This window comes from Ptychodera flava, chromosome 16, assembly GCF_041260155.1.
Source record: "Ptychodera flava strain L36383 chromosome 16, AS_Pfla_20210202, whole genome shotgun sequence".
In the NCBI taxonomy this organism is placed as follows: domain Eukaryota; kingdom Metazoa; phylum Hemichordata; class Enteropneusta; family Ptychoderidae; genus Ptychodera; species Ptychodera flava.
Window position 1 is genome coordinate 40705182 of NC_091943.1, and position 26711 is coordinate 40731892.

A 26711-nucleotide genomic window follows, 5' to 3' on the forward strand; every position below is an offset into this window, starting at 1 on the left:
AGTGAAACGGAAGTGAGAGCGCCGCCATTGTTTGGAGTGTGAAAGCGGGAGCAGAAGTGAAACGGAAGTGAGAGCGCCGCCACTGTTTGGAGTGTGACTTTCTGTGTGTAGCTACGAGATTCAGTTCCTGCTACGTCTATCTACAGTCACACCAGTGGAGCCAGTACGACATTCGGTAAGAGGTTTATTTTTGTATCCGTATTTAGAGCATGTGTTAACTTTGCGTGTACTGATAATATCTGTGAGTGAATGAGAGGTGAGAAGCTGTGTGCGGAAAGAAACGGCCTCGAAGGTTATCCAAAGCACGTCACTGATAAGTCGTGTCAAAACGTGTGGCAGCATCTCACCACACATCGAGTATACAGTATGGGCCCTAATTAAGGTCTACTTTAAAAAGAGTATCTAAATTTACGAGGGATTGACTGTAATCGTGTTTTCAATATTCACGGAGTTCATTCGAAAAATGTTAGTCGCGTGATGACGACGCCATTGTTTTACAATTAGGGCTTGGGCGTGCATTAAAAACAACCGTTCCCCTGATTTCTACCACACTTCGATTGAAATGATTCTTATAGTGGAAACTGAAAGTTCAACCCCGATTTGCGAGAATTTTTGGTTGTTTTTGGGCATCGTAACATTTGTGGAGTACGAGTCGGGGGCCCCTGTAAGGTTGTGCCGTCACGGACATAGCGGAATAAGCGAAATGTGGTGTTTACATGTTTCAAACTAGGATATATTTTCGTTTTAGCATACCGAGTCTGAAAACAAATGACCCTCCTGGTTTCTCTTTAGTAAATTACTATATCTTGTATTTTCACTGATATCGTGAAACTTGCCAAAAGACATTTAACACTTCTAAATAAACAACAATTATCAAACGTTTATAACCCATGTGTTGCAAAATGTAACTGGCGCATTTTTCTTTCCGACCATTGTACGGCGGTGCACGGACAGTGGGCTATCGCCACCGGAAATATTCACAATATAGCTAGGCATTTCTGTGTTCAACATATGACGGTCGATGAATTTCATTCGGTTGTAAAACGAATTCTAAAATTAACCCTCTGTGTCATAGTGTGGCGTTCAAATTATGGCTAAACATTTCAGTTTAAAATGTTGAAAAATGAAGTGTAGTCCACAGTTTGTTTCAACATATGCATATTTATGACTGGTATGTTATTTCATTTCAATAATTTAGCCCATCTTTAGTGTGTATTTTTTTATTTCTTTAGGCAATATTTGTTTAGCAGTGTTCTAAAATTTCTGAACAATTTGCAAATTATTCTGATGATATTTCAGATGCATATATTTGTGGTGATGATAACATAGTTGGTACTTTGTACAAAGATTGTAAATTTTGTGCAGTCCAGCTGCAATTGAAACATCAACTGATAATGGTGTATTAGTTTCCTATTGGATTTATATGTCAGAATTGCACAAATCTGTACTGAATTAGAATTAGTAATGACACTGATCAAGAATCCCACCTGATTTCAGTTTTACAGTGGCTATTGGGAGAATGTTGTTCGCAGAGGAAATGCATAATGTGCATTGAATGTAAAATCAAAACATTTAATATGAAATTTAAATCATTTTAGTGAATCATAGCTAGACAACCTATCTCTGACATATTTTTCTTTCTTTTGCAGTACTGGTATTCACTGTGTCTTTACTGCAGCTGCTAATTAAAAAAGAGCCAAAATAAATCAGAATACACACACTTAGTACACAGACATTTGACAACAACATCCAACAGTGACATTGACAATACATACTAACAAGCAGAGCTTGTTAGTTCTAGAATATACAGAATATTATCTCACATAGTGAGTGTCTGAATATTATTCTGAATTGTATTCCAAAGCACAATCTGAAAGTACTGTTCTGGAATATACAGAATATTATCTCACATAGTGAGTGTCTGAATGTTATTCTGAATTGTATTCCAAAGCACATTCTGAAAGTACTCTTCTGAAATATCCAATAACAGTACCTTCTGAATACTTTCTAGAAATACTGAGCTTTTCATAGTTCACATATGCAAGTATTTTGAACTATCATTGATAGTGAAGGCATTGGACAATAAACATTTAATATTTACGTGCATTATATATTTAATTGAACTTGACATTTTAGAAATACACTGACAAATATGAAAACAAAAAAGAAAAGTCAAAAAGCATCAAACCTTGCAAAGACATTATACATGGAGAGCCGAAGGTCTTCCCCAAAAAGCCAATATGAGATTGTCTCAACCAGAGGTGATGGCAATTGTCTATATCGTGCTATAAGTTAGGCCAAAAAAAAATAGTTTGTTTCTCATCCTAGGCATCTTGCAAAAATGATGCGGTGACGTGGTTTTTTTGCGGCTACTTTTTTTTTTATTCAACCATCAACAACAATGCGCTTACAACATGAGAACATAGGAATGCATGCTGAGATAAATGCACAGCAAATTTTTAGCATAACAACAGTGCTGCTTTTTTACTATATTTTTGACTATATTTGTGTTGCTTTGGTATGATCTGAATGGTTTAATTTGTTCTTAGTTTGTTTTTTTTTTCATTTTTTTTTTTGTTCCATCTTGAGATGCAAAAAAAAAAGGTTGGCGCGGCGGGTCTACATTGACGCGCGCGGGGATGAGAAACAAACTATTTATTTTTTTTGGCCTTATGGGATGATTACACTGTCGCGTGACTATGCTATTCAAGTTTAGTCAAATTTTACATTCTTTGCAACTGCACCATCTCCCTAATACATACTGATGACCCACGGTGTCCACTCAAGTCTCACTTTGATTTTACCTGCCCTTAGAGGGCACACTGATGGACATCTTTGCTTGCTGTGATTTGTACATGATTTCCATGCTATCAGTAACTTTTTCAGGGCAGACAATGGCTAATAATGTGTAATTTGCAGAACTGTGCACCCTGATAGAGAATCTCTATTTACTGGCAGACAAAATGTTTGTACATATAACAAGGATATGTATAATGGCTAAATCAAAATATTTTCAAACCATCACATTCCTTGCACAGTGTTTTTCCCAATGCAACATTCTAGCATCTTTTGACACAAAATTGAAAACAATGTCCCAATATAACAGACATGTAAATCAGGACTAGAAATTCACTGTAGTCCAGCATCCACAGATAGACTACTACTTTGGGAAACCAAATTGCACACTCTGTAGGCTGGAGCTTCCACAGACAGATTAAGTTTTTAGGCTTCCAAATGACACACTCAATATACTACTGGTACTCATGTAAATGTTTCTTTTTGAGCCAAACATGTCAAATTTGATTTATTTTTTTTTCATATGGAAAAACAGTTACTTTCTGTCATTGTTTCATCATGACTTCATTAAAAAGCCAACCATTGTGTATATATCCACTGGCCCTAAACACAAATCAAATGCTGAGACACATATTCAGCCCCACTCATTTGAGAATTAATATTGTAATATGATATTAACGGGACATAAATCATTTAAAAAGAACTAACTTTTCACCTACGTTCCATGGATAGTGAAACAGTGAAGCGAACTTTATATATCACCTACTTGAACATAAAACAGTTTACCTGAGTACCAGGCTATGGAGTATCAAATTATACCTGTTGGTGACACAGCACACTGCATTGAGCATAAATGGAAATGACTGCACATGGATTTGGTCTGCCATCTTCACTTGCCATTGAGGTCTCTTGTCTAAGTAGCTTGATGCTCCCCAAAATCAGACCTTGGTAGAATGAGTCATTAGATTGATGTGTGTTTTAAAGTGCCACCACATGGTTGTATGTGACCAGAAATTGTGACACCCATAAGTGACCTCGAAGAATGTATCGCAGGCATCTTTTCAGACCAGAGTTTGACTGAAAGTCTAAAGAATGCAGAAAGAAAAACAGTTACTTTGTTACAGTTGACATGCATCGTGACTTTATTACAAAGACTTTACATCCACGGGGCCCTGTACTGGGACACAAATCAAATCAAATGCTATGTCATGTACTGCCCCACTCATTATAGAATGCAATTTAAAAAGGACTAAATTTTCACCAAACAATATGGACAGTGAAACAGTGAAGCAAACTTTATTTATCACCCACTTGAACAAGAAACAGTTTACCTGAGTGCTAGGATATGGACAATCAAACTGTACCTGCCAGTAGTACAGTACACTCTAACAGAAATGACTGAAAGTGTATTTGGTCTGCTGGAAGCTTCTGACATCACCTAAAAATATCAGCAATCCTAAAATTTTGTTTCAATGGTTTGTCGTTTGGTGAACCATACAATTATTACTCTAAGCCACCCATGCAATGTTCTTGTAGCTAAACATCATCACATCTAGTGGCTCGTAGATATGATATATTTTATTTATTTCTTCAGTAAAGTTTAAGTTGACAGCAGAAGTAAATATATCATATCTACCGGTACACACCACCAGAAGTGATGATAATTTTTGGCTACAAGAACATTTCATGGCTGTTTTGGCCGTGTTTGTGAGATTATGAAATGGAATTGAGATTTGCATTTCCTAAATGTTTGCCCAGTCAACTTTTTAGCTCCACTGTCAGCAACACAGAGCTATTCTGATATGAGGGTTGATTGTCCTGGGTCCACCATCAACTTTACTCTTCTTCTCTGAAACTGATGCTGAGAAATATTTCATATGTACCGGTACAGTTCTACAATCACTCAGCCTGGTTGAACTTTGATTTGATCAAATGATGTGGAAATTTACACAAATGATGTACAGCTTTTTGTCTGACACCTGTGCAGGTTTTGATGTGCAGAATCATAGAGATGCCGTTATTTTAGTTTTTTAGAAACACTTCAGAAACAGTCAATATGGCAGCCACACAGTGAATGCACTGTACTTGAAATATTTACACTTATTGACTTGCATTTTATTCTGCAATCATCCCGATAAGCAACAAAGGAAAGTTAAATGATATTTGCTGAAATAAGTTAGAGCCTGATAGAAGCTGCTATGAGGAAATGATAAAATACAGGACAACAGTACTGTGGTCTAGAATGTCTAAACTTTCAGCAATGTGATTCTCTCTGTCATGCAAAGTATACAGTTATTGACCGGTATGTTGTATTTGTTGCCGCTGACATACTGAGTGCAATAGTTTCTTCTTCATGCGAAGTTCCGAACAAATGTTGTTGCAGACAACAACTTTCTGTTTGTTTGCAAAAACTTACTGTTCACAAACAAGTAGGTAAGGTTTCAAAGTAACTTGATCTACATAAGATTATTGGCATATGTTGTTAGGCTAGTGGTATATGGATACACTCCAATGAAGAAAAACTGATGTATGTGTAATGATAAATTTCGCAATTAAGTTACATTTATGCACCTTGACATTGAATATACAAACTTTCCTCTATGAAAACTTCAACCATTCACCCCATGGTTTCATCATGCAATTTTTGTACTGTGGAAACAAATGAGTGTAAATTTATGGACATTTGAAATTCAAAATGGCAGATAGTCTTTCTTGCGTTAAGACTTTTTGGGAAAAAATGAGATAGTGAAAAGGTTCTCCAAACTCTTTGAACACCTCAAGATGAGCCCAACAAACAGTAAATCAATAAGTTTTGTAAAAAATTGAGATTTTGAATGTATATCCTAAAGGGTATTCTACCTTTTACAGTTTGCTTAATACTGGGAAATCTGGAAAGTGACAAAAACCTGTCCCATTAATTCTTTTCCCATTGGATAGGGATTGAAGTTCATACCTTTCATGTGTTATTAGCCCAGACATTGCAGTCCAACTGTCCCTTAAACTCCTTTCCCATGGGATAGGGATTGAAGTTCATAACTTTCATGTGTTAATTATTAGCCCAGATGTTGCAGTTCAAACTTTCCTTCATTTACTTGTAATATCCATTACTACTCTGAACCTAGATATTTATGTTTGAAGATGACATTATACTTTGTTAGATATTTGAAAACTTGAATTTGTCACATTGCTTTCAGCATTCCTGGTCCAAAATCAGGTGTTTAAAGAGATTAAACGTAACAAGAAGAGAATTAAGAGAGGAAATAATGATACTGAATGTCACGATTAAAAAATTAAAAAATATTTCGATATTCTTCATTAAGTAGAGTTAAATAAAGGTAGACTAGCTGAGAAAAATGCAATTGTCACTTGCAGGTATTGCGTGTATGACTTCTATCACAATCACCTGTATCACTTAGGGAGGCAGTGATATCAGAGGTGAATTAGTGCTACCTGAACAAGTATTAAAGTGTTTCCAGCAATATCTCATAGATTAAGTATTCCTTAGCAGCTGTTTGCAAGAAATGTTAGTCAATGTTGGAGTAAAAAGAGTTTTTTATACGATATATATGGTATGATTGCGTTCAATTCAGCAGTATTGTATGGCTATGGAGTACTTCGTAATACAGTCTACACACATGTTATGTCTTATTACATGCCATAGATAACTTTTCCTAGCATAGATAATAGAGTGTCAAATTTCTATTATGGGTGCTATGGTTATAACCTGTCCATAGTTTCCATCATTTTTAGTCACCACGGACACCGTCAGGGGGGGGGGGGGGGGAGGGGGGGTTTACGGTAGGTTAATTTGGTCATGTCTGTGCGTGCATGCGTGCGTGCGTGCGTCCGCTCACGCCGATATCTCAGAGATGCCTGGAGCAATTTCATTCAAACTTTGTACAAGGATTACTTCATATGTCATACAGATGCACATTGATTTTTTTAGTGGTATGATCCAATATGGCTGCCAGGCGGCTATTTTATTACGATTTTTTCATGTACAGAGCCATAACTCAGGAATGTTTCAACTGATTTTATTCAAAGTTGGTACAAGGACATTGACCAATGTCATAGATATGCACATCAGTTTTTTTGTGATACGATCCAATATGGCCGCCGTGCGGCCATTTTGTTAGGATTTTTTTCATGTACAGAGCCATTACTCAGGCATGTTTCAACAGATTTTATTCAAAGTTGGTACAAGGACATTGACCAATGTCATAGCTATGCACATCAATTTGTTTTGTTATACGATCCAATATAGCCGCTGTGCGGCCATTTTTTACAATTTTTTCATGTACAGAGCCATAACTCAGGCATATATCTCAACCGATTTTATTCAAACTTGGTACAAGGAGATTGACTAATGTCATGCACATGCACATTGATTTGTTTTGTGATACGATCCAAATGGCCGCCATGTGGCCATTTTATTACGATTTTTTCTTGTCCTGAACTACAACTCAGAAATGTATCAAGCAAATTTATTCAAATTTAAAAGTATTTTTATCACAGACCTAATGAAGAGGACTCTATCCTCTCTGAGGACATGTAATCAAAGTACCCATTAACAAGTGGGGACTGTGTCATCAACAATGACTTGTTTGTTTTGATAATACTATGTGTCATATCAATATTATTTCACTTTGTAGTTTACTTAATATAGAAATCCCGGTTACATAATACCATGCCAGGACTGTTCTCAGAGTGTTCATGGCTTCTATTTGTACAGGATTGGAAAAAGTTGAAGATGGGACTTGCAAAAAACATTAACATATGGGTAATCTTCTTCAAGATGAAATATCCAATATGTCGCTGGGTGTAATTTAAATTTGTCAAAGCTAAAACTGCAGTCACGTTGTCCATGAAACACATGGCACCATTCTGTGTTGATGTTTCATTAAGTTTTGAAGTACACTGCGACCATGCAGGTTCATGCTTTGGTGTACACATTGTATAATATTGTTCTTGTCGAGACCTGTGGTTCATGTTCTAGGTTGTATGTTTTTGACATACATTGATCTCTGTCAATACCCATGCAATTGTAAAATATTTTGAAGAAACCTCAATCTATACTTCTTGGTTGTTACTGTTTAACAACTATCACCCTGAGATGACGCACTGACTGCAAAAGGGGCACACAAATTTGATTTACACTTCGTCTTGCTCTGAACTTCATGAAAGTTTTTTCAACCATTTTCAGAGTATGTTATCAATAACAGAATATCAACCTTATGAAAGAATTGCAAAATCTTTTTTTTGTTTTAAAACTAAATGTAAATTTGCTGTGTACAATCGACTTTCATATTCATAAGTTCCATATACTTATTTTGAGATGAAAATACCAACTACAACTTAAATACCAGTATGATTTAAGGGGAAATCCTGTGACGACTAATCCATCTCTAACACGTGGTGGACCCTAACACCAGTTGTGAACCAAAGCTTGGATATCTCAAAGATGTTGATAAAAGGACGTATAACTGCATCATCCACAATGTATTGGGAACTCATGGAGATTCACTTCCTACAGATGTATTTGTTGAAGGTAAGAATTAATCTGAATGTGCTTGAAGCAAATAAAATAATATTTTCCCCTTATATTTTTGCACTTCATTTGAAAAAATTGTGTTTGACATTACAAAGGTCTAGGAGATTTTGGGTGTTGACCTTTGTCAGATTTAAAACAAAGTTCATTAATTATAAGTCATTTAAAACCGAGGTACCCAACTGATCACAGATCACTGGATATTCACGACTGTATCACAATTCACTGTGACATAGATGACTGTGATACAGTCTCTAGGACAATGACTTCATAGTTACAGTTTTCCTGTCTGCAATGACAGGATCATGGGAAATTTCAATTCATTGCTGTCAATGGAGTAGCCACTATAGTGGTCTTGCAACAGAACATCTTTTGTTAAAGTATATGTTGTTGATTCTGGTCTTGGTTTGTCTAATATGCTGTGAACATTTAGGGTATTCTGTTATGTAAGTGTTGAGGTGTTCATTTCATTAACCCTTTGAATGCTGTAATTTTTCCCACCAAAATTTATTGTAACATTTTTCCAATTTTTATTAATTTTTCTGTCATATTTTGATAATTTTGGACCAAGTAGATATCACATTTCATTGACTACAATTTTTTTATCAAAATTTTGGCAAAAATCTGCAAAAAATTGACTGTGGTATATTTTATAAAGGCAACAAATATTGACTTTGGTGCTCAAAGGATTAAAATGGATGATGTTGAAAGCCTTTACTCAGTATAATGTTTAATCATGTCTAGCAACCTAAGTAAATTCAACATAACCCAATTTCTCTTACAGAAACATAATGTATGTGTTCATACTGCTCTGATCAGTCTTTTGGTGTAATTTTGAATTGAAATCATAATAGTCAACAATGGAATTATAATACTGCAAATATTGAGATTAGCAACAATATTTTACAACATTTCACTGCTACTGTAGTACTTTCATTCTCCAAATAGAAGTTGTGAAGTACAATAGAGGGCATTTCAAAAAAAAACTGGCAAGAGAAATTGCTGTTCAATAGTGTGCACTGTTTGAAAATTTAGTTTGTTTACAAGAAGTTTCTTTGGTATTCTTAAGTGTTATTACAATGGTTATTGTAATTATATAGCATTTAAAAAACTAGTACTTTCAATCTCCAAGTAGAAGTTTGCTGAAGTGCTATAGAGGGCGCTCTTCAAAGAAAATTGGCAAGAGAAAATGCTATATTTCAATAGTGTCTAGTGTTTTGTTTGATAGGTTTCAGAGACAAGTGGAAGATATTTGCCAACACTATTCAAAGTTTATACATTTAACAGAATCTCTGGCACCAACACAGGTACAATACATGCAACTACCAAAATAACAATTATGATACCGGTAGCAGGAATCTGTACAGCCTTGATGTCATGGATTCTAGCATAATTATGATGGCTTTCTACAAGACAACAAAATCTGGTGAATTGTAATTGGTGTACAATTTTACAGCCATCACATCTTTCCCATGATTTGGCAAGATATTATAAATCAATGTCTATATGTAACGTAATAGTGCAACAAATGCACCCAACAGACCAAAAAAATAAAGAATTGTTTCCAGTCTGCATGTGTGTCTCTTCAAAACCCCTGTATCAACTCCCATTAGGGTGTTTCCAAAGGGTCAAAGTTTACCAGCAGTTCCATTAAACCAATTTCCAAAAATATTAGTTGGATACTTTGTGCAACTCATTGCACACCAAGGGGAGGGTACTGCCACAGCAAGGGTTTGTGATTTTGTAAAGCAGATTTGAAACTCCACTTTTTTCATCATGTAGGTAGACTTATTGACCAAGGAAATGTTGATAAAATGCCGACTTTTGACCCCTATTATTCCTCAAGGATGATGTTGACCAAAAATTTTTTAGAAAATGTAAAGTTATGCCAGTATTTGGACTTAAATGTAGACTTTTACCCAAGGCTTAAAGTAGAACGTGCCTCAGGCACAGATATTCAGTCTCTCAAACTTTTACATTTCTTTTCTGATCTACCACTGGGGGAGTGGTGGGGGGCCTCTGTCTAAAGCTCTTGGTGTAAGAAAATGTTTCACCATCTTAGATTTTTGAAAATTGAAAATTTTATTTTTCTCCATAGAGTTAACACAGGGATGTTGGCCATTTTGAATTTCAAACGTAGATAAATTTTAGGTAATTTGTTATGTGGTACCAAACTTTGTATGGTGACCCCTGATTTTTACTCTGGATTTGCTGAGAAAAAGGTCAAATGTTTCATTGAGGAAAGTTTAAGCAAAAGTTTAAGTCTTTCATTTTTGAGGCACATACTACCTTAAAGAAAAGTTGAAGAGTATGTGTTTCATAGTCCACTAGGCACACCTCTACCTGATTTAAGGGTGAGTGCCCTAACACCCGAATTGAACATTTGTTCTTATAAGTGAAATTGTCTGCCCTAACATTACTCATGTGCCAACTACCTTTCCTCTTGAAAGCATTGCACATAATGGTGACCGTTTGCAACCTATCTAAACTAATTGCTGCAGGGTAAACATATAATCAGTAGCATGTAAAACAGCATGTAAAAAGTGCAGAGAGTGCTATGATGTCAGTGGTTTATGCTTGCTTCTGTATACTGGTATTAAAGGCCCATGCGCTACAAAAAATAGTTAAAAATTCGTCTTGTCAAAGCTTCTGGTCCTCACAGACAAAGTGTGACAGCAAACTATTCCAACACCATTGAAAACTCAGTAAATCAGTCTGTGTCCAACCTCTCCTGATATCATTCTGTTATGTTACCAGGTTTGGATAGTTTTTGTCAATGAACAGCATATCACAGATATTTCGTTATACAGAGATTTTTGCTATTTGTATTCAAAAATCAAAACAATAAGTACAATACTGCTAAAAATCAATCTGACACTATGGAAACTTAAGATTCAGAATGGCTTCTAGTCCAATTGGAAAAGCACATGGTCCTTCCAATCTGTCTCACTATGGGTGTGGCCCCAACTTCTGCGACTTTTAAAAGTTCATTACTCTCAATACTAAAATATTCAAATACACATACCTGTAATCACAGTCATGTAAAGAGACCAACCATGTCGTCCAGGAATTTTACTTAGCAGTAGAACTGAAAATAATTTTTAAAGGTCATCCACACCACAGTACTGTCTTCGAGCAGTGAAACTCAGTAAAGCATTGCAATGCATTGTGGGTGAAGATGGTTTCAATGAAATTCCATACAGGTGTCATCACACTCAGCAACACGCAGCAGACCTAATCACATGACTCACAATCGTAACCAGGGTTACACACTGGAAGATTTTATCCCTTGAATTGTTCTACTCCGGAATAAAAAGGACGCGATGCGTACGCCGTTCTACATACTCAGTACGCCCAAATAATCACGTGATGCCGGTACAAACAAACCCACATGTGTACTGAACGCGTATGGAAATACACGTACGTCTGTGCGCGTTTGCGCACATGGCTTTGTTTGTACCGTGGTCGATTCGAATTCCGGGTTTGGCCTATTAATCATGCCCTTGATGTGACCTTGTTTCTCATTGTCTGACACCAGCTAAAAGAATTCAAACGTTCAATGCTCAATACCGGTACTAATAGTTTGAATTTCCATAAAATCATAATGAGCTTTAAGGGTATGTTGTTAATTTGTTTTCATATCTTCTCTGAATACTTTGAAATTTGAGTCAAAATTTGTATCAAAGTAACATTCGGCAAACTGTGATGAATTCTTTTTAAAATAATTGAAATTCACAGGAGCTTTATGCATAATTTGATAACTGGTAGCTGTAAATAATCAAGTGATCATATCATAGATTTCCTTTGCTTCCTTTCTTTGCTGTTTCTTGTTATGGACTTTTTTCCTCTCAATCATAACTTTCAAACAGTGGTCATGTGACATTTTATTAGAACTAAAAATTGAAACAAATTTCCTCTTCAATGTATCCATACATATCTGTATCAAGCTGTAGAAGGGTACCTTTCTTAAAGGGGACACCTATCATCCCTGTGATTAAGCCTTGTCCTATGTGTCTATCATTTTCATATATGAATATTCATGATAACAGTACTCCAGTTTTTGATTTTAATTGTTTAGATGAGTTTAATTTGAAACAAAGTAGCCTGTGTAAGAAGTGTTGAAAGAAATGCATCAAAGATGTCGTACACTGTGAATTCTCAGTCACATTATTACCTTCACAATATTAACCTTTAACCTTTCTTTCTCTTTATCCCTGTGTACTATAGGCAAGATGATTTCACAACTGTAATGATTGCTACCATAGTGTTCACCCTGTGAATTTCCCAGTGGATATTTCCATACTGCCAATGTTAGCTAGACTGAGACTTCATAGGAAACACAGACAAGAAATGTGTCACGTTTAATTTGGTAAGTAGATTGTGACTGTCACAGATTTTTTTTAAAAATATCATTAAACAGCAACTACCAAATAGCACAGTGAATAATATGTCATGATTTAATGGAAAATGAAAATTTCTGAAATGTCTTCAAGAAGCTTGAAAATGATAAAGTTGTACTGCATAAACTGTGTACATGTTTATCTTCTGATGTGAATATCATGGTAGGTGATTGCTGGATCATATCATATAAAATTCCATACAAATGTGTATTCAATAAGTTATTGCTTTTGTTAGAATGTGAGAGTATAAAGCACTGCATCGCAAATAATACTGAACTATACCTAACATAATTCACATTACTGTGTTGATTCTCAATTAGTTTACACTATCACATATTATATTACCATACCCTGCCCATCGCATTTTGATTGGTTGAGCTGAACCACATGACTGACCACAAATACACAGTAATGGTTTGTTTGCATGCCCATGAATATATATGAATAATAAGATTAATAACTCAAAGTATCTTAACTTTACAGCTGAAGTGTAAATCATAATCAATCACAAAATGAAATGGGGCACTTGTGGACCAAGTTTAGATACTTTTTTCTGAAAGCATCTCCGGATTCGCCAAATTTTTCTTATTTTTACAGCGCACGTGACAGTGCATCGTGTATTGCTGAGTTTCTGGGCCCAGTTGTCATTCACTTGGGAAATTTTGCAAATTTTGACAGTTTTCTTGCCTCGCCCGTTAATTTTTGGCTTTCCTCTGACCCTTGCCCATAAATAAACGTTAATGGTCAGTGCATCGCCCTTTATTTCTATAATGTTAGTCCTTCATTCTTCTTTGTAATTCAATAAGTCCTCAATCAGATTCCAACCCACAATGTAATTGTCTTTTACTCAACTAGCGAGGGCATCATATAGTCAAAGCTGCTACGCTAATCCCAATCTCTGACAAAAGTGTTTCAATAACCTAACTAATACATTGTAATTTCTCTGACTGCAACCCCTCCACATGCTATAAAGTTCATGAAGCACTCACACGTATATACTCTTTATCATACATCCCACACAATGTAAATTATCCTTCACATTGAATACATTTAGTCAATCAATTTCTATAGAGAGTATGCCTATAGAAATGTACCCCTTGAAGTTTCAGAAAAACTTTCATGGAGGTACTTTTGATATCAAGTCCTTGCTGCCCACACTACTAGATTCAAGTTGTGTACAATATAGTCTGCCTTAGAGAGTTCAGAATCATGATTTGAAAAAATGCTGTTACCAATGAAGTGGAATAGAGAAAGTGAAAGACTCATCATCTATCAAATGTGTAATCAAGATTGTCTTCATATCTTTCAGCTGATGTCATTGAAGCAGATAGCAGCTGATGCTGAAAGCAGATAGCAGATAGCAGAAGAACAGAGAAAGGTACAGTTGTTCAATATTATTGATTTAATGGAGTGAATATGTTCATATGTGTTGTGGAGAAATCAACCCTTTAAAAGTACCAAAGTTTCTGTTTTTGAGTATTAAATTGTCAACTCCGTAACTTTACAATACATGCACTTTAGAAGTCAGAAATATTGTTTGACTTCTGAAGAAATACGAAGAGTGGTTCAATAAAAGCATACATTTTCCAACTTTTCTTTTATGTTGTGAGAGACTGATATCGCTGACCTTAAAATGATGGAAGGTGGCCACATACCGTACATGTTTTTCTTTAAGACGTAATCTTGAAAAGTTCACCAAAATATCAGGTATTTGACCAGAGATCAGTGAAATATTCCTGTAATGGCACAACTCTGAATGGCATTTAGTGAATTTTGAATGCAGATGAAACATTAAACTGTTGTTAAGGCATTGATATATGTGTGTTCCTACAGTGTTGTCCTTATATTTAAAATTAGCCAGGTAATTAGAGAAAGTAGACGGGTGGACTGCGACACCCCATTCTCGCAAGGCGAAAAATGAAATTTTGGAGTGGAAATGGTGTTCTGTGGTGGCATCTGAGTTGCATTTGACTTATTCATTGAACATTTAGCTGAGACTGAAACATTAATTTTGTTGTGTGTCTTAGACGTGACTCACATACAACAAAACAAACAAACATGATTTTGTTTTGTTTGTATTATTTATGACACATGGTTTTATTTGCAGTATAGATTTAACATTTAATCTTAAGTCACCTGCAGTCTGCTCATTCCATTGCTCAGCATTATCACATAATGTAATGTAATCACATGCACCAATATAAAAATGTCTTTTTCAGATAATTAGAAGAAAAAAGAAGTTTTCCATTTGCAATTACGGCAATGTAGGGAGCAAAAATATGTAACTATATCATCATTTTACAAGAATACTCAACCAAATCAAACTAGAATATCGTCTTTGTCGGATGAAAACCTTTTAAAGGAATTTATTTACACTGCATAAAAACCCTATAATACTTACTGTATTAACATGGATTATTGCCTGTATTTTAGCTGAAGAGTGCATATACAGATGAATACAGTCAAGAATCCATTTTTTGTATTCAGCAAGCCTGTATTCATGTGGATTCATGTGGATTCACGTGTATTCTTCTATAATACAGGCAATTCATTCCTGTGAATTCATCTGAATTATGGGTTTTCATGCAGTGTTAGATTTTTATCGGACATCGATCTTTTGACGTGGTCCTTTGGTAATATATTCCATCGATGAACCTTATTAATCTAAAAATGACACCTAATAAAATGAAATATCCTGACATACGCTTAAATTTTACCAGTGCGTATACACGCAGACACATATAGCGTATTAATAGGAAGACAAGGCTGTCAGAGAGAACAGCGTAAAACGGTCGGAAACACAACTGCCCGTGACTGTGTAATTAACGATCGGCAACACACAAGCCTGTGACTGTGGATTCTAGTACGTAAAAATAATCAATGAAAATAAAATACCCATTCAAATAAATAGTTGGTTCTAAAAAAATTCAGTTCAAGCTCATTTTTTTTAATCTAGAAAATGCGTCGGTATTACTCTGGGAATAACTTGATTTGTTGCGAAGACTGTCATACTCGTGGCGTTGGCAACCACTGTGACGGCGGAAAACTAACTTGCTAGTCTCGTGAACTTCGAATCGTCGATCAAAATCACATCTTTTCGGTGCTTTTCTCTAACAAATTCAGCGGTTTTTCATACATAAACTAAAGGTATTGTTGAAATCAAGTATACCTTTTAAACGGGCTTTCTTCGGGAAAAATATTCCCAGTAAACGTGAGCCATGAATACATTTCACGTCACAGCAAGCCCTTTCTTCATTGAAATGGCAACAGCAATGAATGTATCAGAAATACAGCCTGCCAATAGACTGATTACAACATTAGAATGAAATTCACATCAAGAATCCTTCATTTAATACGCAGTTTTCAGTTTACTTTCTGTACCCTCCCGTATTGATTTAGCAGTCAGTGCCTTATCTCGGCGCGGCTAAAAGGGCGCCTTGTTACAACCGATAACGTAGTAACTAACCGATAACGTATCAAACCCGATAACGTAGTAAATATTTACCGATAACGTAGTAAATCAACCGATAACGTAGTAACGAACCGATAACGTAGTAATTTTTTCTAACCGATAACGTAGTAAAAATTTACCGATAATGTAGTAATTTTTCCTAACCGATAACGTATCAATTAATTTACCGATAACGTATCAAATTGAAGTATACTGTTTTCGTGATATTACTCAGACATCATGAATCGAATTTCATCAATTTTGGAAATGTGAACCAATTTATAAGTATTCCTGCAGAATGAATTAAAGATACAATACATATGAGAGTGTCTTTATCGACACACTTTCTAAGTTGGGAGGACTTGGAAAAAGTTTTTAATATGACCGATTATAAAATTTCGTTACTTACAACGTCAATATATCAAAATGACAATAAGCCTTTACAAAATAATCGTAATCATACCCATCCGTAATCTGATAACACTAGGTAAAAATTCGTAACACACTAGTTATAAACATAGACACAAAACAGAACAGACAGTAAAGCACCGGTACACACTCATTAACTCTCATTCTGGGACTGAATTACAGGTAAATCTGGACTCATTGCTCAATTGAATTCCTTATAATCACATTAATTTTGGAAATTACTCCGGTAAGCAAGCCGAGTCAACAGATTTTGTAGACAACGTATTGCTTTTTCTTTCCTTTTTATCCTTCTGTTGTGATTCACGTCGATTCACAACTTATTACGAAGACATCTCAAAATTATTGAGTAGTCATACATAGTATAGTGCTGATAGAAAAAAAACCGCTTAGGCCAAGAAAAATAAAAAGTTTGTTTCTCATCCTCGCGCGTGTCAATTGAGACCCGCCACGTCAACCTTTTTTCTGCTCATGAGGAATATGTATAAAACAGAACTGTAAACAAAATAACTGACACTAACATTCCATTCAGAACAGTACACATATGTCAGTGTTACATTAAGCTGACAAAACTGTGCATTGTTGCACTAAAAGTCAAACCGCAGAACTGTTGCTATACAAAAATACTAAACAACACTACTGTGCATTTATCTCTGCGTGCATTCCTATGTCGTTTTCATGTTTTTCGCGCATTCTTGTTGGTTGAAGAGTAAAAGAAATGAGAAGAAAAAAACCGCGTCACCGCATCAGTTTTGCAATATGTCTAGGATGAGAAACAAAATTAATATATTTATAACAATTTACGCTAAATGGAAAAAAATTAATGGAAGAAAAATAAATTGAGTAAGAGACAATGTGATGACAAATCGGTCTATGAGCTATCTATTCACCTTCTATTGACCATTTAATCGAGTTGATCGATCGATCTATCGATTAATTGATATATCTTTCTATCTAATTGATAGATCCTTCGTTCTATCGATCGATCTGCTCATCAATTTATCTATCGATCGATTGATCGATCGATCGATCGACCGACCGACCATCTATTAAACATGGATAGATAGATTGGTCGATCTATCGATTGAGTGATTGATTTATCTATCGATACATTGATCGACCTATTTATCTATCTATCTGTCTATCTATCTATCTATCTATCTATCTATCAATCGATCAATCGATCTATTGCTCCCCATGATTCGCTTAATCAGATATTATCAACTAATTGATACGTTATTGGTCGTTTTGATGTGGTATTGGTTGACTACTCTATATTGTCAGTTGGTTTAAGCCGTTATTGTTCATTGATACGTTATCGGTAAATTTGTTGATACGTTATCGGTTAGGAGAAATTACTACGTTATCGGTAAATTTTTACTACGTTATCAGTTAGAAAAAATTACTACGTTATCGGTTCGTTACTACGTTATCGGTTTATTTACTACGTTATCGGTAAATTTTTACTACGTTATCGGGTTTGATACGTTATCGGTTAGTTACTACGTTATCGGTTGTAACACACCTCCAATGTCAAGAATTACACCTCAAATATTTGAAAATTATCACCAATTTTCAGCATTTTCTCCTTTGGATCTTACCAGAGCCCGTATAAAAGTCACCAGTGTTGTACATTAAACAGAACAAAAGGCATCAGTGGCGTTTCTGCCTCTCTTTAGGCTTTAAATCCGGCGGAGGAAGAAGAAAAGCTGTAACCAACCCACTTTCGCTATAACGGTCAAAATTGACATCGATTTGAGCAGTGAAAGGGGTGGAGAGAAAGTGTTAGCAGGTCACTTTTAAGGGAGATTCACGAACGGTTTACTTGAGGGTAGTTTTTCGTCTCGAATGCAAACCTCCCTTTGCTTGAAATACTGACCACTGACGCAAAAAAATGAAATCCTTTTTCAATAAGATGTTTCCTACATATATTATATCACAGTTTCACATCCCTTGCTATGGTGTATCTATATTATAATACGAACAATATTTATGAAAATAATATTTATTTTTAGTAAAGAACCTTTCTTGCAGCCGTCTAAACTTCATTTTACAAATCATGAACTTCGGTCAACTTTTATTGAATATGATGTAAACGTGAGTCATGAATACATTTCGCGTCACAGCGAGCCATTTCTTCATTGAAATGACAACAGCAGCCAAAAAAATGCATATGCAAGTCCCCTAAACAGGTGTTATACCAGCTCTCTGTACAGCCAGGTCAAAGTTCGACACCCTTTCACAAACAAGTTGGAGATATACATGATAACCTGCCTTACCAAAAGCCCATTTTCTCTTTTATGTACTTCACTAGCCTACTCAACTACCGATTGTTAATTCATACTGATTTGTACTGTACAAGATGATTTCCATATTTCCTCTGATTATTCATAGTCTATCATCTCTCACCTTAACCCTTTCACCCCCAGTTCCCTGTATACAGGTCCAACTTAACCATAGAAAACAATGGATTTGGGACAAACCATGGTGGTGAAAGGGTTAAAGGGACATTAGCTGTAACTTTTCAGTACGTTTTCACTACTCTGTTTCAATGTATCAACTACAGAATTTTACTATAATCCGATCATCATGACCAATGCTCGTTGTCCTGCTTGCCACCACAACCTGTGTATGTGAAATGACCATTGTAATTGTTGATAAATGTATTCTAGTCCGGACCTGAATACAAAATTTAAACAATAACAATGCAGATTATACTCATATAGGGTATATTTATGAGCTAAATATTAGGAATTTCTCAATGGTTCAGGGATTCAAACCAGAAACTGCATATGATACACAGAACAAACAAAATTTAAAAAATGACCAAAGTTACAGCTAATGGATCTTTAAATAAGCCAGCCTGACTTACGTAAGACGTATGTTGTTATAAATAAACGGGAACTTTACAGGAACATTTTATGTTCAGAACTTTGTGGCAACATAGCATGCATGTTCATCCGCGGGTCTCTTAATTATACAAACTTCTAATGCTGATAATATCAAGCACTCGATGAAAATAATGGATTATATTTTTCAGCATGGCCTGCAAAAAAATCGCTCTTTCCGGAAAAAATGTTGGAAATTGATTTCTTTGCAGTCAACCAGTTTGTCAAGTTTCTTTCTCACAGCAGATACCGGTAGTACTGTAGGGAAAAAGTCATGTGGCCAAATTTTCACCATATTCCCGAGAGACAATTTGCAAGAAGTCCAGCCGACGGCCATGGAGTAGATTTGCTCTCTCTTTACCAGTCTGCCGAGGGCTATAGGAGATAATCACATGTGGTGAGGACATTGCAGTTTGGAGCATTTGTAATGCACAGAGGCTGAGTTTGCTGTGTTTTAAAAGCGAAAAAGTCGAGTGGATTGTCAGTTGGAAAACATCTTTCGACATACTTTCTCAAGTTATACTTTATTCCTGCCAAGAGACGTAATAGCCGATTTGAAGTAAAGTAGAAGAAGTAATGACGCTCTGATCTTTATAATTTATCAATCGCGAATGTTTGTGTAGCGTGCTATTTATGCTTTGGCAGCATGATAAGATAGCGGAAGTGCCGATATTTGAACCTTTGAAGCGGCATATACAACTCACAACATATAGTTATGAAATTTGCCGGACTTGTCCCTGTTTATCAACCTTGCAAGCGTTTTATGTGGGTTAATGTATCAGAAATACAACCTGGCAATAGACTAATTATAACATTAGAATGAAATTCACATCAAGAATCCTTCACTTATCACAGTTTTCAGTTTACTTTCTGTACCCTCCCTTATTGATTTAGCAGTCAGTGCCTTATCTCGGCGCAGCAAAAAGGGCGCCCTCAATGTCAAGAATTACACCTCAAATATTTGAAAATTATCACCAATTTTCAGCATTTTCTCCTTTGGATCTTACTAGAGTCCGTTCAAAAGTCACCAGGGTTGTACATTAAACAGAACAAAAGGCATCAGTAGCGTTTCTGCCTCTCTTTAGGCTTTAAATCCGGCGGAGGAAGAAGAAAAGCTGTAACCAACCTACTTTCGCTACAACGGTCAAAATTGACATCGATTTGAGCAGTGAAAGGGGTTTTGGAGAGAAAGTGTTAGCAGGTCACTTTTAAGGGAGATTCACGAACGGTTTTACTTGGGCGTAGTTTTTCGCCTACAATGCAAACCTCTCGTTGCCTGAAATCCTGAGCACTGACGTAAAAAAGAAAATGAATTCCCTTTTCAATAAGACCTTTCGTACGCATCTGATATCACAGTTTCATATCCGTTCCTGTGGTGTATCTATATTAAAATACGAACAATATTTATGAAAATAATATATATTTTTAATAAAGAACCTTTCTTGCAGCCGTCCAAACCTCATTTTACAAATCATGAACTTTGGTAAACTTTTATTGAATATGATGCAGGTGCCGCCAACTAAGCTTTTCGTTCAAAAAGGTGTTCATGCGCAATTTTGCAGCGGGCGGGCAAATTTCAACATTAATCAGCGGGCGGGGAGAAAAAGTTAGTATTTAGTGTGCGCGGGGAAGAAATTTCATTGCTTCAGTGGGCGGGGAGAAAATTTTTGACAGTGGGTAACGGAAAATACGGAGAGGGAGGGGAAAGTCGTGCTTGATAGAACTTGTGGGAGATATAAGCGCCTAACTTAGAGGGGCGCAATGTTCAAAGGTGTAGTACTAGCTGCTTTCAAGGTTTTGCGCTGTCTTTGATTGCCTACAGGACATGAAGTGGGCAATGGGGAATGTCAGTAGTGGGGAGAGGGCAGTGGGGAGCTTGAATTGTTGTGGGGAGTGGGGAGTGGGCAGGCCATAGGTACTTGAGGGCAGTGGGCATCAAAATTCAGTGGGAGGGCATTTTTCCCGCAGCAGCTCTAATTTCCCCTCCAAATTTTCGGTCAAGGTCAAAAAAAAGTAAAATCGGTATATCAGCCTTCAAAACATGTTTTGTGATGATTTTGCGAAACTGATGAAATCTACCAGTTGGCGGCACCTGTATTCCATCGGCACGGTACCGAGTACAAGTGGCCGACACCACATTTCTTTTTGAGGCCATCATTAAAGATGACCTAAGATGACCTTCATGCTCGTAACCAAGGCAACACCATAGGCGCGTGCATCAGCCAATCACACTATTTAACAAGTGAAAGATCGGGCTCAAAAAGCCACAAAAGGGTATTTAGAAACTGTTTTATATTTGTGCAGTTCCAAGTGGAGAAAGGGATCGCGAAACTGCTAATCGCCCGTCTGCCGTCTAACAGCTGGCAGTGTGATCCCGAAATTAATACGTCTATAACATGACAATAATCTGAAAACGTTAAAAGTAGCCGGGAAAAAACGCAAAACAGGCGGGTTATTCACCCGGCACCCGGCTTCTAAGGACAACACTGTCCTATATCAATAATGATATTGTGATCCAGAAAGTTTGGTGATACTGACAGTCATTTCTGACTATCATAAACAGAACCACTGTTAGTATACTTTCATTTGAACAGTAGCATGACATGCACACAGAAAAGTTTAAGCCAGTTTCTCATGCAGTAAGTAACTACCATAGTTGTGATACTCATCAGGTTGTCTGCTATGGTGACAGCGCCCTCTAGCAAACATAGTTTCTCCACCTGAAATTAAATTGTATATTCACCCTCCATTACCTGACTATAGTGAGAGTAATGACTTGTATTATTAGCCCACTGCAGTGATACAGTAATGACTTGTATCACTAAACCCTTCATTAGCAGACTGCAGTGACAATGTATCACTAAACCCTTCATTAGCAGACTGCAGTGATACAGTAATGACTTGTATCACTCAACCCTTCGTTAGCCGACTGCAGTGACACAGTAATGACTTGTATCACTAAACCCTTCATTAGCTGACTGCAGTGACACAGTAATGACTTGTATCACTGAACCCTTCATTAGCCGAATGCAGTGACAATGTATCACTAAACCCTTCATTAGCAGACTGCAGTGATACAGTAATGACTTGTATCACTCAACCCTTCATTAGCTGACTGCAGTGACACAGTAATGACTTGTATCACTAAACCCTTCATTAGCAGACTGCAGTGACAATGTATCACTAAACCCTTCATTAGCAGACTGCAGTGATACAGTAATGACTTGTATCACTCAACCCTTCGTTAGCCGACTGCAGTGACACAGTAATGACTTGTATCACTAAACCCTTCATTAGCCGACTGCAGTGACACAGTAATGACTTGTATCACTCAACCCTTCATTAGCCGACTGCAGTGACACAGTGATGACTTATATCACTAAACCCTTCATTAGCTGAGTGCAGTGACACAGTAATGACTTGTATCACTGAACCCTTCATTAGCCGAATGCAGTGACTCAGTAAAGACTTGTATCACTGAACCCATCATTAGCTGACTGCTGTGACACAGTAATGACTTGTATCACTCAACCCTTTATTAGCCGACTGCAGTGACACAGTAATGACTTGTATCACTAAACCCTTCATTAGCTGACTGCAGTGACACAGTAATGACTTATATCACTGAACCCATCATTAGCCGACTGCAGTGACACAGTAATGACTTGTATCACTAAACCCTTCATTAGCTGACTGCAGTGACACAGTAATGACTTGTATCACTGAACCCTTCATTAGCCGACTGCAGTGACACAGTAATGACTTGTATCACTGAACCCTTCATTAGCTGACTGCAGTGACACAGTAATGACTTGTATCACTCAACCCTTCATTAGCAGACTGCAGTGATATAGTGATGACTTGTATCACTAAACCCTTCATTAGCTGACTGCAGTGACACAGTAATGACTTGTATCACTGAACCCTTCATTAGCAAACTGCAGTGACACAGTAATGACTTGTATCACTCAACCCTTCATTAGCAGACTGCAGTGACACAGTAATGACTTGTATCACTCAACCCTTCATTAGCCGACTGCAGTGACACAGTAATGACTTGTATCACTCAACCCTTCATTAGCCGACTGCAGTGACACAGTGATGACTTGTATCACTAAACCCTTCATTAGCTGACTGCAGTGACACAGTAATGACTTGTATCACTGAACCCTTCATTAGCCGAATGCAGTGACACAGTAAAGACTTGTATCACTGAACGGCTATTGACAAAGGTTGAGACGACCCAAACTAGCCAAAATTAGCCAAACCACCATAAACCACCATAAACGACCCATATCATCAAGTAAACGACCTAAAATAAGCACAGGGATGAAATATGTCTCAGATTTCTGGAGAAACCGCCCCAAAAACGGCGAAAACCAGCCGGCATTTTCGATCATTGCAAATTCCTATACATGCCTCAACGAGTTAAGGGGTTCGGTTTGTTTCTTCAATAGAGGGCGCTGTGCAAGATTGTTACTGCTTTTACAACGTAAAGTGTAGCACAGGGAATTTCCCCGTTGTCGTGTTTAGTGGCTTACCAAGGAATGAGATCAAAGTTTTTAGTTTATTACATTTTTACAGCTCATTCACATTTTTTTGATACCAACATTAATTTATTTGAATAAATTCTACAAACCAAATATTAAGATAACATGTGCCGTGGCCCTGGTTCCATACATGTACATACACATACCTGCATATATGTGCATGCATGCATGCATGCACACAAACATATATATGCGTGCATGCAGGTTACCATGGAAAGTTGAAGATCTAGCAAATAAATAGCAAATAGATGGCATTGATGGAAAATCATTAAAGAGTCTCTCTTGGAGCAAAAAAAAGCGCAAAATCTTCCAAAACATAGTTAAACACTAAAAATCGTAGAACTTAACCTTTTTTTCACTCACCTGCACATTATTGGCCGGTGAATGAGAGTCTGGAGACCACATGTTTTCGAAAATTCGTCAATTATGCCCCACTAGCACTGCACTGCAGTTGGCCAGTTACGATGCTGAAGTTATTTTCGTTTTCAGTTGTGTCATCGAAATGAGCCCCACAACTTGGTAATTGATAGTACCAACAACATGGCTGCCCGCAATTCTGTCGACGGTTTCTCCAGAAGGTGGAGTTTTATTGTATCCCTGAATACCTAGAATGTTTGTTTTAGGTCGTTTACTTGATGATATGGGTCGTTTTGGTGGTTTATGCTGGTTTGGCTAATTTTGGCTAGTTTGGGTCGTCTCAACCTTTGTCAATAGCCATCACTGAACCCATCATTAGCTGACTGCTGTGACACAGTAATGACTTGTATCACTCAACCCTTCATTAGCCGACTGCAGTGACACAGTAATGACTTGTATCACTGAACCCATCATTAGCTGACTGCAGTGACACAGTAATGACTTGTATCACTCAACCCTTCATTAGCCAACTGCAGTGACACAGTAATGACTTGTATCACTGAACCCATCATTAGCTGACTGCAGTGACACAGTAATGACTTGTATCACTCAACCCTTCATTAGCCGACTGCAGTGACACAGTAAAGACTTGTATCACTGAACCCATCATTAGCTGACTGCAGTGACACAGTAATGACTTGTATCACTGAACCCTTCATTAGCCGACTGCAGTGACACAGTAAAGACTTGTATCACTGAACCCTTCATGAGCTGACTGCAGTGACACAGTAATGACAGGAATCACTCAACCTTTCATTAGCAAACTGCAGTGAAACAGTAATGACTTATATCACTCAACCCTTCATTAGCCGACTGCAGTGATATAGTAATGACTTATATCACCAAACCCTTCATTAGCCAACTGCAGTGATATAGTAATGACTTGTATCACTAAACCCTTCATTAGCCGACTGCAGTGACACAGTAAAGACTTGTATCACTGAACCCATCATTAGCTGACTGCAGTGACACTGTAATGACTTGTATCACTGAACCCTTCATTAGCCGACTGCAGTGACACAGTAATGACTGGAATCACTCAACCTTTCATTAGCAAACTGCAGTGAAACAGTAATGACTTATATCACTCAACCCTTCATTAGCCGACTGCAGTGATATAGTAATGACTTGTATCACTAAACCCTTCATTAGCTGACTGCAGTGATACAGTAATGACTTGTATCACAAAACCCTTCATGAGCTGACTGCAGTGGTACAGTAATGACTTGTATCACTGAACCCTTCATTAGCTGACTGCTGTGATATAGTAATGACTTGTATCATCAACCATTAGTCAAAAACAGGGACTAGGATGTGTCCTCCATTTGATGGTTTTCCATTGTTAATAATTATTATATCTCATCATGAATGTACAATAATTCAGTGTTTTGTGATGAAAATTGACTGATTGATTGATTGATAATTATAGGTTGTCAACAATGAAGTACAACTTCTTCTCTTGTTTAAGGTAGCATGCCCTTCCAAACGGAATGACTAAAACTTTTGTTCAAACTTTCCTCAAGGAAACTTTCATCTTTTCTGTCTCACAGTCAAGAATTAGAATCAGGGGTTAGTAACTTGCAAATTTTGCTACAAGAAAAACAAATTCCCTGAAATTTACAAATATTTGGCATTCAAAATTACCAAAATTTCTATGGCAACTCTATGTTGAAAATATTTTTGATTTTCTCAAAAATAAGATCGTAAAAAGTTAACTTACTGCTTGGTGCTTCAAAATTAGCCCACACAAGTGGTAAATTAGAAAAGTATTGTGAAAATTTGAGAGTCAGAATCTCTGTCCAAGAGGCAAATTCTACGTTATACTTGAGAAACTTTTGTATGATCCTTGTCAAAATCTTGCATAATGCTTGTTTGATAATTTATGTATGTTGGCATGATCAATACATACAACAACAAAGGGATTGGGAATGTGTGCTGGGTACTGTTCTATTCCCTTGGTCTGTAAACGGATTCTAATTCCAATGAAACTTTACACCAATCTTATTCTATGATGGCAATCATGTGAAATATATCACTGTGGCGCCCTCTATGTCCGAGGACATTTAGGTGAATCCCAACCTGAATCCAACCACATGTTTGTATAGAACATAGCAACCTCAGTAGAAATGTTGACATCCAGAACTCTTGTTTGAAACCTCTTCGCCAGGGCACAAAATAGAATTATCACAGACCAGAACATGAAATGAATTCTCAGTTAACTTAGAGTTTCTCACA

The 26711-nt window shown here is 36.8% G+C and overlaps 1 protein-coding gene across 3 annotated transcripts in view; it reads left to right on the plus strand.

The window, feature by feature from the left end:
• LOC139114842 (uncharacterized) overlaps window positions 1-26711 on the plus strand; it is a 73679-nt gene that overhangs the window by 23338 nt on the left and 23630 nt on the right. For 2 of the 3 annotated variants that reach the window (XR_011547970.1, XR_011547971.1), the window contains exons 4-6: window positions 8132-8344; window positions 12572-12713; window positions 14054-14122. The gene's annotated coding sequence lies outside the window, so the exon portion shown is untranslated. Of the gene's footprint in view, window positions 1-28; window positions 176-1649; window positions 8345-12571; window positions 12714-14053; window positions 14123-26711 lie in introns of those variants that run through there. The other variant, XR_011547972.1, reaches the window with a different exon arrangement.